At 31.7% G+C, this 15,044-nt stretch overlaps 1 long non-coding RNA gene and 2 other non-coding genes across 4 annotated transcripts; 1 reads left to right on the top strand and 2 right to left on the bottom strand.

Moving 5' to 3' along the window:
- Nucleotides 1-1,184: 1,184 nt before the first annotated feature.
- On the bottom strand, nt 1,185-5,293 carry LOC105772076 (uncharacterized). 2 transcript variants are annotated; one of them, XR_008196840.1, is made up of 3 exons: nt 5,069-5,293; nt 3,437-3,494; nt 1,185-1,659 (listed from the first exon to the last, which is right to left on the bottom strand). It is a non-coding gene; the product is annotated as an uncharacterized LOC105772076 (long non-coding RNA). The 2 variants fall into 2 exon arrangements; XR_008196839.1 differs by lacking the exon at nt 3,437-3,494.
- A 4,255-nt stretch (nt 5,294-9,548) lies between these two features.
- On the bottom strand, nt 9,549-9,655 carry LOC128042039 (small nucleolar RNA R71). The gene has a single exon (XR_008197247.1). It is a non-coding gene; the product is annotated as a small nucleolar RNA R71 (small nucleolar RNA).
- Nucleotides 9,656-13,717: 4,062 nt separating this feature from the next.
- On the top strand, nt 13,718-13,824 carry LOC128042098 (small nucleolar RNA R71). Its single transcript, XR_008197306.1, has one exon. It is a non-coding gene; the product is annotated as a small nucleolar RNA R71 (small nucleolar RNA).
- The last annotated feature ends 1,220 nt before the right edge of the window (nt 13,825-15,044 follow it).

Here is a 15,044-nt window from a genome sequence, read left to right as displayed (position 1 = left end):
TTGAGTTAGTGATTTCATGCATGGACATTAGCCAACTGAACTGTTTCCTTTCTTTAATAATCGTTCAAGTTTTAAGTGTCAATTTATAAACTTTAATTAAAATTAAAATGTCAGATTTTCCACTGCAATAATGGTTTTGAAACTTTGGTTAACAAATTGCTAAATCCGATTTGATTACAAAGTTAATAAGGAAGTTGTTAATTTGGCTTTAATTTAATCTTAGTGACAATTAAACTAATGTTTGTAAAACTGAAGTAAAGCTCACCGCTGAATTTGTTTTTGGAAAATTTTAAGAACTATGAATGGTATTTTGTGCTAGGCCATTTCGGTGGCTAATGTGGCGTTTAGAATCCAGTCAAAACTTCTAGGCCGGGTTTTGGAGTGTTACAATATGTCTCATTTATTTTCTTATTTGTGGTTATTGTGATTGTTTTTATGTTGATTGAAGATATATTGTTTTATTGTGTTCGTCATAATTGCCAAGTTTTGTTTAATGGGGAAAAGAACACATATTGTGTTTCCATAGTTTGTCGATAAGTTCACTTTCTTCTGATGTGTCGCAAAACATACTAAAAATTTGAATAAGACAAATGCACCTATCAATTAATAGTATAGCTACAGTGAGTAAAAATATCGTTCCCACGAAGACTAAAAATACTAGTAATTATTGTCTTTCTATTATTTAACCGATAAATTCAAATAATTGGTTGAAAACTAAAATTAACTAAATTAATTGCTAACAAACATGACAAAGAACACTTTAGGAAAATAATCAAATAATAATAAAGAAGAGAAATAATACCCAGGAAAGATTTCACCTAGACTTCATCTATCACAATCAATCTAAATTACACAATTTATTCACTTAGTATCTTGATCCTTAGAAATCCCTAATTTATGCTAATATCTCTTTCAAGAGTAAGAACAACTGACTTTAGATTGATTAATTGAAATTTATTTCTAATTAAAACCCCTATTATCGCATTAACTCGATCTTTGGATTCCCCTATTAGATTTGACTCTAATCCGATAGATTTATGTCGTTCTATTTCTAGGATTGCATGCAACTCCACTCAATTACACTAGATTTACTCTTAAATAGGGACTATTCCTCCTCTGATTTAAGCACATCAAACATGGATAAATAATCTAAAAATATCAAGCCAAGAATTAAGAACACATAATTGATAACAAAATCTAAGTATTTATTGTGTAAAAAAAAATCAAACGACATAATTCATCGTAGGGTTCATCTTGAAAGTAAATACATCCAAGATGCAATATATCTAAAAGAAATAAAGAAACTCATTATAATCTCTTGAGAAATCAACTAGGTTTCTTCAATCTCGACAGAAATCTACTTCAGAATCGGCTTCAGTGGTGTTTTTCAAGTATTTTTATTTACTATTCTATAACGATCCTCTCTTATATTCTTTTTTTTTTCAATGTTGAAAAAACCAAAAAATCATATTTTTCGCAGTTTAGGATTCAAATTCGTGAAATTGACACGACCTGTCACATTGTCGTGTGGTAGCCCATATGACTCATACAACCGTGTGGCCAGGCCATGTTGAAGGGGCAGCCTGTGTGACTCCTGTACGTTGCTCTAATTTTTCGATTTTCACTCATTTCTCGCTCCTTTTGCTCCCAAATGTTCTCCTAATTATAAAAACATGAATTTAAAGGATTAGAAGCATAAAAGTTACCATTAACATCAAATAATTACCTAAAAACGCATAAGAACGATATTAAAATATGTTACTTTTAGCACCTATCAAATATCCCTACATTTAAGCGTTTGATTGTCCTAAAGCAAAATCCTCAACCCACAATCAAGTTAACTTCTTTAATTTATTATTTCCACTGATAATGTCTCGGAATAATTTACAGATAACCATGCTTTGGAAATTTAAACTAAAATGGCGCTAAAAAGCACAAACAGTCCAAGCAGAAACTTTTAAGGCATTAAAAACATAAATGTCTCCCTTATCTCAATAATTATTTGAAAACTTAACAAGCATTAACATCCTCACTAAGGTTCACTCAAGCACTCAAAGTGTTTAAGGTTCAAGTTATATGCACTCAACAGTCAAACATGAAATGTTATTACCATATGTTTCCTTGAAAATCAAATCTCCACCACTATAAAAATGAGATGACACACCAATTAAGAGGTCTTTATAAGGTTGTAATGGGGCTTAGGTTAAGGGTATAGAAAAGGTCAGAAAAGTTGGTTAAAATTGAAAATTGAGTTGATAAGTTGTCAAACTAGAAAAAAATCAGTTGCTAAATTAAAAAAAAAATACATCAACAAGAAATAAAGAGTGAATATGAGCTTTTATACAAAATATGAGACTAATAATTCAAGCTCAATCAATTTTTATTTTATTTTGTTTTTCTTTTTTTTTAGAACAAAGTAAAATTCAACAGTGCAGATAATGGAACATAGTTAGGTAACTAATCAAATCGAATCTCGACAAAAAGGAAGTCAATAAAAAGGATAATTTTATAACATAGATATGGGTTACGAGTTAACATGAATGGTTGTTCAAAAAGAATGTTAGGATCAACTGGGTTTACTAAGGGATAATACAACAGGTAAGATATTAAATGTTAAACCGATTAAATTCTAAGTGTCTCTATTATCTCAATATATCAAATCAATAATGTGGTCTTGAAATGTATAAACAAAGCAAGTTCTAGAATAATAAATCAAGTGAACATACTCACAACCAAATATAAAATGAGCATGAAAAAATGCTCTATACACTCAAAAGCTCACAAAAAATTATGATTTTGATGTCAAACTTGCAAATTTAAAGTTCAAGATGATTCTTCAGTTTAGGCTAAGGGTGAGCATTCGATCGAATCGAATTGAAAATTTTCGAGTTAATCGAATTTTCGAATATCATTTTATCATCTTAACTTTATTTGAAGTTTTATCAAATCGAATCGAGTGAGATAGAATTCGAATCGAATCGAATATATTTGTTCGAGTTAAATTTAAAAATAAAATAAAATTAGTGTTATTTATTTTATGTAATTTTTCAAAAATAATTTTCTTTAAAGTTTTTAAACATGATCATACAACAAAAATTGAAGTAAATAAATGAATAAATGAAAGCAACAAAAAACCAACAACATGATTCCAAATAAACAACAAAAATAATACAAAAGATTATAATAAAAACATGTAAAAGTCCAAGTAAATAGCATGAGTCGAAATAAACAACAACATTATAATAATAATAAAAACATAAGCAAAAGTCCAAAATACAATAGAAACCTACACCAAAAGAACACAACATTTTATTGTTCAACTAACTATCTCTTTCATGTAATTTTAGCTATGCGTGTATCATAAAATAGTGTATTTAATAAAAATTAAAAATCAAAGAGAAAATTTCAAAATTATTATCACTTTCAGTTACTTTACCATGACTGAATTGCAATTCCTTTGGCTTGACAACAGAGTTCAGAGACTTTCAGCATACCTTGAGAATCCACAATGAAACCCATATTCTCACCGTTAAGATCTATATATACTGCTATACTTTTTGATCTATGTATACATAGAAACTGATAAAAGAAAAGAAAAAAACAAAGAAACGAGAATAGAATCTCTTCAAAAATATATAATGAACGAGATGATTTTTTGATATCAAAATATGATTAAACTTAACAAATTCAAACTCTAAACTAAGAGATTTAATATATGAAATCAAAAGTTCCAAGCATACTATATGATCAACCTTTAGAACCTGTGTAACTCTCTTAACCATTGCACACCTAGAAGAATGAATTTAGCCTCCAGAAATGCTAAAAATTGAACAAGTCTTGACCGCTAAAAAGTCCCCTAAATCGCCATGTAGGACAGCCCCAAACCCAGCTTTCTCATTTAACCGATCAATGCACACATCAAAGTTTAATTTGACCATACTCGACTAAGGTTTGTACCACCTTGTTGCCGTGGAAACAACTCCAAAATTAATACCAGAAGAAGAAAATCCTTGCACCATATCATTTGCATGGTAAAATTAATTTAGGATGGATCAAATCTTCCAAAAATAAGTACAATTCTAAAAGATTCCATATAGCCATGCGAAGCAAATTCACAACAATCTCCCTACAAGAAGCTGGTATTTAGTTGGTTAAAAAAATCAAAGGCACCACAAGCATAAGATTACTGCCAAAATAACATGAAACATCAATCTGAATACCAACCAAAATACGATATACCTACTTAGCTAGTAAAAAGTGATTAAAAGTTGGGAGATCACTCCCCTTGCCTTTGGAATGCACAATCGGTTTCATCCTGTGTCATCCCACTAGAACCCTTCTACCCTTGGATCTTCCTCTAAATTCCATCCTTACTGAAACTAAATGTAGCAGATTTTGATTTACCAAATTATACCAGTAAGCCTAAATAAACAAATATTTGATTGTCTCAAGCACCAATTATGTCCTCTATTTCTCGTCCATGTCCAACATTAATTTGCATTCTTACTTATAGTAATAATAAAGCACTTTCATCCACATTAACATTCTAATAGAGGTATTTAACCGAATTTTATGAGGAATACCAGTTTACCAATATTTTTAATTTTTGAACTTAATTTAGGACTTTAAACTGATCTATGTATATTTTTTTCTTCAGGTTCACATCTTGTTTCATTAATCCATCATAATTCATTTTTAGCTTCAATTATTCATACAAAGCAGAGGAAGCTGAAAAACTCTTCAAAGCAGAGGAGAGCAAAAACAGCAAAATATATTCTTAAAATCAAAATCAGAAAACCACCATATTGGTCATATTAATATAACAGAGATCAATCAGTTCATCAATCCAAAAATAAAAAAGCAAAAAGCAAAAAACATGAAAAATAATTTAACAAATTAACATGCGGAAAAGGTGAAGAACTGAAGATTTACAAATGCAGAGGGGAAATAATTCGAGAAATGAAATTCAAAGGTAGAAACACCGTAAAAGAGAGGAAAAAAAATCAAACTAAATGTCTAGGGTTAACACTGTTAACAGCAGCAAACTCCCTTTTAAAAGTTAACATACCTTTGAAATATAAAGGTAGAAGACGTAGAAGCACCGCTCTAACCTCTGATTCTGGAATTGGGTGGAGCCGTGGAGGACCGGAGGTGGATCGGTGAGGTGGATTGGTGGAGGTGAAGGTTGATTTTCGAATTGGGAAAAAAAGGGAGGAGGGCACGGGCTTAGGGATTTTGATCGGTGGAACGTGGAAGAGGGGAAATGGGAATGGGGAAATTGCACTGTATTACTATTAGTGTATTTTAAAAATAAAAAAATATATGTAGTGTATTTTAAAAATAAAAAATATAGTTTATATTCGGTTTATTCGAATTATTCGAGTTATTCGAATTCAAAAATTCAACTCGACTCGAACTCGAAATTCGAAAAAAAAATTCGATTTTTTTACCATACTCGAAATTTTTTTCGATTTTTTCGAATCGAATCGAATTTTGTTCACCTCTAGTTTAGGCGACAACCTAAAATAATAATTTTTGAAAAATAGCTTATCATGCTTGACTCTCTCATGTAAGTATAAATCACACAATGCACAAAAATCCATAAATTAATTCCAAAACAGAATCAATAAAAACTCCAAATTAAAAAAAAATAACTTTAATGGTAGGGGTTAGAGAATTACTTAAACACAAACAACAAATCAGGGACCATATTGCATAAGCATATAAAATTCTCCTCACACTTAAAGTGTACATTGTCCTTAATGTACAAACAGATATAAATAGAATAAGCAAAATATCATAAGAGAGGAGATAACTAAAACTATTATTAATTTGGAAGAATTAAATGAAATAGTGAAATCCAAAATCGTAAGAGATTCTAAATGAAGTACATGTTTCGAGAAAACTAATAAGAAAATAGACAAAATAAATAAGATAAAGAAGTAACAACTAGAAAAAAAACAACTGACAAAATAAAAAATGCAGAATAAAAATAAAATAAAACATATAAATCAGAAAAATAAAAGTAAAAATAAAAAAATAAAACTAAATGAAATCACTTTGATTAGGGTAGGAAGGAAACAAAATAAGGAAAAATAAACAAAAGAAGAGAAAAAAAACTAGCTTTAAAGGGAAAAAAATGGTACATGGACATGTGCCAGACCATGTGAGCCATATAGCCATGTGAGCCACATGTCAGGCCGTGTATCTCTTTAAGGCCATGCATCCTATTAGAAAATTTTAAAAATTTGCTCCAGTGTTCACACACCCTATGACACGCTCGTGTGGGGTGCTTGTTCGCTTCTCCCACACTTGTGTGTGAGGCCGTGTGGGTTACACGATTTAGCACATGCCCATGTGCCAGGCCATATGTCTCACACAGCCATGTCTGTAGATCGTGTAACTTAGCTCAGATTGTATGGTTCAAAAATCATTTTGAAAAATTAGATCCAGTGTTCACATGGCTTGTGATACACTCGTGTGTCACACATGGCCGTATGGATCACCCCAGACCGTGTGGATTACATTTATTTTGAATTTTTTTCAATTTTTTTAAGTAATAATAAAAAAGTAAGTGTACAAAGCACGCAACATAATTAAAATAAAATAAAATAACGCACTCGGTTGCCTCCTGATGAACGCTTATTTAAAGTCTAAGTTCAACTTTCTTTTTCAAGCTAACGGTTGAGGCGAATCTTGGAGTCGGAGCTCCTTTCTCTCGTTATCAGTATTATCACCAAAATAAAGTTTGAGGTGACGACTATTTACCTTGAATGTGTTGAAATCAGGGTGTGATACCTTAATGGTTCTGTATGGGAATACGTTTTGTACCACAAATGGGTCCGACCCTCTTGACTTAAGCTCTGAAGGAAATATTCTTGGATCTGAAATGTCTAACAGCACTTTGTCCCTAACATTGAATTGGTTCATCCTCTTTAAATGCACAGTATGACGTTGCTTAGTTATTTCTTTTACCGTTCTTGGGTTCTCATTAGCCTTTGTTCGTCATTCATCTAATTTATCGAGCTCCACCGTTCACTCTTCAGTTGTCCCTAAATTTCTATCACCTTGAAATGGATATTGTTCGAACACGTACTCATTAGTGATTCCCTACAAAGAATGTCGAGTCGTATGATTACTAACATTAACAGAATAACGAGTATCATCTTGCTCACAAGGAACTCTAGCAAAATCACGTGCTTGAAGAGTAACTTTTTCGTCGCCTACGCTCAGCACAAGTTCACCATTACCCACATCAATAACAGTTCTAGCAGTGGCTAAAAAGGGTCTACCTAAGATAATTGAGACTTTAATAGCCTTATCTATGTCTAATTTAACGAAATTAACAGTGAATATAAATTTATTTACTTTCACAAGTACATCCTCAATAATACCCTTAGGATACCTAATTGATCTGTTAGCTAATTGAATACTCATCTTAGTGAGTTTTGGTTCCTTGAGGCCAAGTTGTTTCAACATTTTATAAGGCATAACATTTATACTAGCCCCCAAACCAGCCAAAGCTTTTTCAACATTTAAGCTACCAATAAAAAAAGAAATAGTAAAACTCCCTGGATCCTTAAGCTTGGTGGGTAGTGATAAATCCCAAAAGTAACATGTTTTACCCTTATTCTTAATGCGTTTTTGGATGTTTATTCAATGTAACATGGTGAATTTTACGCTCCTAATCCTTTAAAATCATATTTTTATACTTATGAGAGCATTTGGGAGCAAAAAAAGTGAAATCGAGAGAAAATCAAAGCAAGTTTCAAGAGCCACACGGCTGGACCCTCCCACACGACCGTGTGAGCCACATGGGCTACCACACGGCCATGTGCTAGACTGTGTGGATTTTGTGAATCGCACTCTAAATATGCACAGAAAAGTAATTTTTAGATTTTTCAGGCATTCTAAGACCTATATATACCAAATATAAGAAGAGGGAAGTAAACCGTCAGAGAATATTCAAGAAATCAACTTGGAAAACACCATTTAAGTCGACTCTAAAGCATATTTCCATCAATATTGAAGACCTCATTTTGATTTCTTTGCATTTTATTATGAGTTCTTTATTTCTTGTGGTTATATTGTCTTTGAGATGTCTTTATTTGCAATTATGAACTAATTTTCTAAATACCTAGGGGAGATGCACCCTATGGTGAATTTTGTCTTCAGATTTCTGTTTTACGCAATAAATACTTGGATCTTGTTCTCAATTATGTGTGCTTAATTTTTGGTTTGGTATTTCTAGATTATTAATTCATGCTTGATGTGCTTGAATCAGAGGAATAAACTCTATTTATGAGTAGATCTAGCATAATTGAGTGGAGTTGCATGCAATCCTAGAAATAGGACGACATAAATCTACCAAATTAGAGTCAAATCTAATAGGGGGATCCATAGATCGAGTTAATGTGATATTGGGATTTTAATTAGAAACAAATTTCAATTAGAGTTAGTTACTCTTAGTCTTGAAGAGAGATATTAGCATAATTTAGAGATTTCTACGGATCAAGATACTAAGTGGAGAAATTGCGTAATGTAGATTGGTAATGAGAGATCAAGACCAGGTGAATTATTTCTTGGGTATTGTTTCGCTTCTTGTTTGTTTACGCAATTATTTTCCAATTTGTTCTTTGTCGTGTTCTTTAGTTAATTAATTTAAATTAATTTTAGTTTTAACCAATTACTTCAATTTATCATTTAAATAATAGAAAGACGATAATTACTAGTACTTTTAGTCTTCATGGGAATGATATATTTGCTCACCGCAGCTATACTATTTATTGATAGGTGCACTTGCCTTTGTTGAATTTTTAGTTGGATTACGACTGCAATCAAGTTTTTGGCGCCTTTGTCGGGGACTAAAATATTAGAAAATTTTTATTTCTATTAATTTAGTCATTTTTTATTTTAATATTTTTTTTAATTTCATTTTTACATTCTAATTTTTTGTGAGTTTTCTTCTGGTAGCTTCTTTTGGTTTATGACTAGAAGAAACCCGTTGGATCCATTAATTTTTAATAATGAGATTGAAAAGGTTGTTCGCAGAAATCGAAGAGAGGTTAGAGAAGCAAGGCAAAGTCAATAGAATATAATAGACGATCAAGAGAAAAAGGATATTATTGTAGAGATATGTGATAATCAAAATAATTAGCTACCTCATACACGTCTTGCCCCTCAAACCATGTATGATTATGCTAAGCCCACTCTGGTTGGGGCTGAATCGAGTATTGTCAGACCAACTGTTAATGCAAAAAATTTTGAGATCAAGCCGAATACAATTCAGATGGTGCAACAATATGTTTAATTTGATGGTTTACAAGATGAAGATTTGAATGCTCATTTGACCAACTTTCTAGAGATTTGTGACACTTTCAAAATCAACGGCGTTACTGATGATGCCATTCGCTTACAGTTGTTAGCATTCTCATTAAGGAGCAAGGCAAAATAGTGGTTAAATTTATTGCCACGAGGTTCTATCGCTACTTGGGCGCAAATGACTGAAAAATTTTTTGTTAAAATATTTTCCACTGACAAAAACAGCTAAGTTGAGAAATGACATCTCTTCTTTTGATCAGTTTGATATTAAAGTTCTTTATGATACATGAGAGAGATTTAAAGATTTGTTGAGAAGGTGTCCTCACCATGGACTACCTTTGTGGCTCCAAGTTCAAACTTTTTACAATGGTTTGAATCCCTCGACTAGATAGATGATTGACGTAACAGCTGGAGGAACATTGAACAACAAAACACCTGAGGCAACTCAAAATTCATTGAGAAGATGGCACTGAATAATTATTAGTGGCAAGTTACGAAAGTAAAACCTGTCGACGCAGCTGGAGTTTTTGACATTGATGCAACTTCTATGTTGGCAAATCAGGTTAAAGCTCTTGGTAAGAAAATTGATTATTTATATTTTTCTAAGCAGGTCAATCCAGTGATGCAATGTTATGCGAATGTACCAATTTCACTATTCTGGCGATTTCATCCAAATTCAAGGTAGTTTCAATTCTCTCCCTCTCTTTTGATATTGTGCTTATTATATGCTTCTATCTGTTTGTACATTGGGGACAATGTACATCTTAAGTGTGGGGAGGTTGTTCGTATATTTTTCATAAAATCTCTAAATTATTTGTTGTGTTTAAGTAATTTTCTCATAGCCTCCATTAGAGTTATTTTTTTTAACTTGGAGTTTTTGTTGATGTTTTGGATTTATTTGTAGATATTTGTGCATTAGTTTATTTATACTTTAAGACACGAGAAAGTCAAGCATTATAAGTTATTTTTCAGAAATAAATATTTTAGGTTGCCTCCCTGGATTGAATTATTATCTTGAAATTTTGAAATTGCAAGTTTGACATCAAAACTGTTATTTTTTGTGAGCTTTTGAGCCTATAGAGCATATATTTTATTTCGTGCTTATTTTATTTTTGGTTGTGAGTATGTCCACTTGATTTGTTATTCTAGAACTTGCTTCGATTATGCATGTCGAGACCACATTATTGATTTGATATACTGAGATGATAAAGACATTTAGGATTTAACCTGTAAAAAGCTTATCTGTTGAATTAACCCCTAGTAAACTCTTTTGATGCTAACACATTTTTTTGTCTACCCCATTTTTATTAACTCGTAACCCATATGTATATTGTAAAATCATCCTTTTTATTGACTCCTTTTTTGTTGATATTTGATTTGGTTCGTTGCCTAACTATGTTTCATTATTTGAATTGCTGACTTTTATTTTTGTTCTCTAAAAAAATGAAATGGAAAAAATGAAAAATGAAAAAAAATTGATTGAGCTTGAATAGTTAGTTTGAAGTTTCTTTTAATTCAGCAACTGATTGTTTTTCTAGTTTGGTAACTTATTAATTCGATCTTAATTATAACCAACTTTTCTAGAACTTTCCATACACTTAACCTAAGCCTAGTTACAACCCTTTAAAGACCTCTTGATTAGTGTGTCATATGATTTTATAGTGGTGGAGATTTGATTTTCAAGCAAGCTTATGGTATTAGCATTTCTCGTTCGACTATTGAGTGCATATTATTTGAACCTTAAACACTTTGAGTGAATCTCTAGTGAGGATGTCAATTCTTTTTTATTTTGAATTTAAGATAATTATTTAGATAAGAGGAGACACATATGCTTTTTTGCTTTTAAAAATTTTAGCTTAGACTGCTTGAGTCTTTGGTGCCCTTTCAGTTGAATTTCCAACGCATGATTATTTACGAATTATCTTAAAGCATTGTTGATGAAATTGACAAATTGAGAAAGTTAATTTGAATGTAGGTTGAAAATTTTGCTTGAGAATAAACAAATGCTTAAGTGTGGGGATATTTGATAAATGTCAAAAGTAACATGTTTTAGCCTTATTCTTAATGTATTTTTGGATTTTTATTCGATGTAAAATGGTGAATTTTATGCTCCTAATCATTTAACTTCATTCTTGTATACTTAGGAGTGCATTTGGGAGCAAAAGGAGCGAAAAACAAGCGAAAATCAAAAAATCAAAGCAAGTTTCAGGAGCCACACAAGCTGGGCACACGGCCGTGTGAGCCACATGGGCTGCCACACAGTCATGTGTCAGACCGTGTGGATTTCACGAATCGCACTCCAAACATGCAATAAAAGTAATTTTTAGGTTTTTCAAGCATTCTAATACCTATATATACCAAATATAAGAAAAGGGACTAAGTTGTCAGAGAATATTCAAGAAATCAACTTGGAAAACACCATTAAAGCCAACTCTGAACCATATTTCCATCAATATTTAAGATCTCCTTTTGATTTCTTTGAAGTTTATTATGAGCTCTTTATTTCTTGTGATTATATTGTCTTTGAGATGTCTTTATTTGCAATTATGAACTAATTTTCTAAATACCTAGAGGAGATGAACCCTATGATGAATTCTATCTTTTGATTTATGTTTTATGCTATAAAAACTTGAATCTTGTTCTCAATTATGTCTGCTTAATTTTTTGGTTTGGTATTTCTAGATTATTAATCCATGTTTGATGTGCTTGAATCAGAGGAATAGACCCTATTTAAGAGTAAATCTAACATAATTGAGTGGAGTTGCATACAATCCTAGAAATAGGACAACATAAATCTACCAGATTAGAGTCAAATCTAATAGGAGGATTCATAGATCGAGTTAATGCGATAATAAGAATTTTAATTGGAGAGATTTTTTTAATTAATCAATGTAGAGTCAGTTGCTCTTAGTCTTGAAAAGAGATATTAGCATAATTTAGGGATTTCTATGGATCAAGATACTGAGTGGAGAAATTACGCAATATAGATTGATAATGACAGATGAAGACTAGGTGAATAATTGCATAATTTAGGGATTTCTTTCTTAGGTACTGTTTCACTTCTTGGTTGTTTACTCAATTATTTTCTGATTTGTTCTTTGTCGTGTTCTTTATTTAATTAAATTAATTAATTTTAGTTTTAATTAATCACTCCAACTTATCGGTTAAATAATAGAAAGACGATAATTACTAGTACTTTTAGTCTTCGTGGGGACGATGTCTTTGCTCATCGTAGCTATACTCTTAATTGATAAGTGCATTTACCTTTGTCAAATTTTTAGTTGGTTTACGATCGCAATTAGGTAGTTTGTTTTAGAGAATTGCCGAGCAATCCTCATTGAGCTCCACAGTTGACAAGTCATCTAACTTCCTTTTATTTGTTAATAGCTCTTTTAAAAATTTTGCATACTTTGGCATCTGTGAAAAGGCTTTAACAAAAGGTAAGTTAATATGCAATTTTTTCAAAAGTTCAAAAAATTTACCATATTGTTCGTTCATGTGGTTTTTCTTCAATGCTGTCGGATATTAAATTTGCGGTTTGTATTCTCTAACCACCAGCTTATGCTCTTTCTTGTTTTCCTCAAGCCTATCATTTTTCTCAACAACTTTTAAATTCAGCTTCTTTCCTAACTTGACTAACCCTTCCATGCTTCAATCAGTGATTGTGTGGATTTGCTCCTTTGGATTGGTTTAAGTATTGTTAGGTAAGCTACCTTGATGTCTCTCTGAAACTAGTTTAGCAAGCTATCTAATCTAATTTTCAAGCCCTTGAATCGATGTTTACTGATTTTTCAGAGTTGTCTTAGTGTTCTGGAATCTAGTTTCAGACACCGAAATAAATTTAGCTAACATCTCCTCAAGGCTTGGCTTCTTTTCTTGTTGATAATGTTGTTGAAAACTTGAAAGGGGTTGTGGCCTTTAATTACCTTGACCACCCCAAGAGAAATTTGGATGATTCCTTCATCCTAAATTATAGTTATTGCTATAAGTGTTATTGTGGGGTCTAAAATTATTACCTATAAAGTTGACTTGCTCATGCTCCATGTTGGAACCGAAAGGTAATTATTCCGGATTGATTATCCCCTCTCCAATTGCATCATATTGCATTATCGGATTCATCGTGTTATTGCAACTTAAACCATCAATCTATTTACTCAATGCTTCCACCTGACTTGCCAACATAGCAACTGCATCTATATTAAAAACACCGACTGTTTTAATAGGTTTTGTTCTCATGACTTTCCATTGATAGTTATTCAGTGTCATTTCTTCAATAAACTCTTAAGCTACCTCAGGTGTTTTATTATTTAATGTTCCACTAGTTGTTGCATCAATTAGTTGCTTAGTCAAGGGATTCAAACCATTGTAAAATGTTTAAACTTGTAACCACAAAGGTAACCCATGATTAGGGCACCTTTTCAAAAGATCTTTATATCTCTCTCATGCATCATATAATGTCTTCAACTCAATTTGAGAAAAAGAAGAGATGTCATTCTTCAACTTATTTGTCTTAGCCGGTGGGAAGTACTTCAATAGAAACTTCTCAGTCATCTGATCCCAGGTCTTGATAGAACCCTGTGGAAGTGAATTCAACCACTATTTTGCCTTACTCCTCAAAGAGAATAGGAACAACCGTAAGCTTATGGCATCATCAATAACACTATTAATCTTGAATGTGTCGTAAATCTCTAAACAATTAGCCAAATGAGCATTCGGATCTTCATCTTACAACCCATCAAACTGAACATACTAATGTACCATTTGAATTGTGTTCAGCTTCAGCTCAAAATTGTTTGCAGCAATAGTTGGTCTGACAATACTCAATTCAGCCCCAATCAAAGTAGGATTAGCATAATCATACATAGTTCGAGAAGTAGGAACTGTAGGAGGTTCCTGGTTATTTTAATTATCTTCTATCTCCATAACAATATCCTTTTCCTCTTGATCGTCTATTAAAATCTGTTAACCTGGCCTTGCTTCTCTAACCTCTCTACGATTTCTGTGAGCAGTTCTTTCAATCTCACTGTAAAAAATTATTGGTTCTAGCGGGTTGCCTTTAGTCATAAACTAAAAGAATCTATAAGAATAAAACAAAAAAATTAAATTAAAAATAAAAATATTAAAATAAAAAAATGGCTAAATTAATACAAATAAAGCTTTCCTAATATTTTAGTCCCTAGCAACAGCGCCAAAAACTTACTTTCCACGAAAACTAACTAAAAATCTGACTAAGGCAAATAGGAGTTTGAATTAGAAAGAAATTTCAATTAATCAACCTAAAGTCAGTTGCTTTTACTCTCGAAAGAGATATTAGCATAAATTAGAGATTTCTACAAATCAAGATACTAAGTGAATAAATTTCTTAACTTAGACTGATAGTTACAAATGAAGTCTAGGTGAATTCTTTCTTGGGTATTGTGTCGCTTCTTGGTTATTATATGATTATTTTCTTAAATCATTCTTTGTCGTGTTTGTTAGCAATTAATTTAGTTAATTTTAATCAATCAATCGAATTTATTGGTTAAATAAAATCGAAAGATAGTAATTATTAGCACTTTTAGTCTTCATGGGAACGATATCTTTTCTCACTGTAGCTATACTATTAATAGATAGTTCACAATAACTCGATCTATGGATTCCTCTATTAGATTTGACTCCAATCCGATAAATTTATGTCGTCATATTTCCAGGATTGCATGCAACTCCACTCAATTACACTAGAT

This window comes from Gossypium raimondii, chromosome 6 (assembly GCF_025698545.1).
Source record: "Gossypium raimondii isolate GPD5lz chromosome 6, ASM2569854v1, whole genome shotgun sequence".
Taxonomy (NCBI): domain Eukaryota; kingdom Viridiplantae; phylum Streptophyta; class Magnoliopsida; order Malvales; family Malvaceae; genus Gossypium; species Gossypium raimondii.
This window is presented reverse-complemented; position numbering and strand designations above follow the sequence as displayed.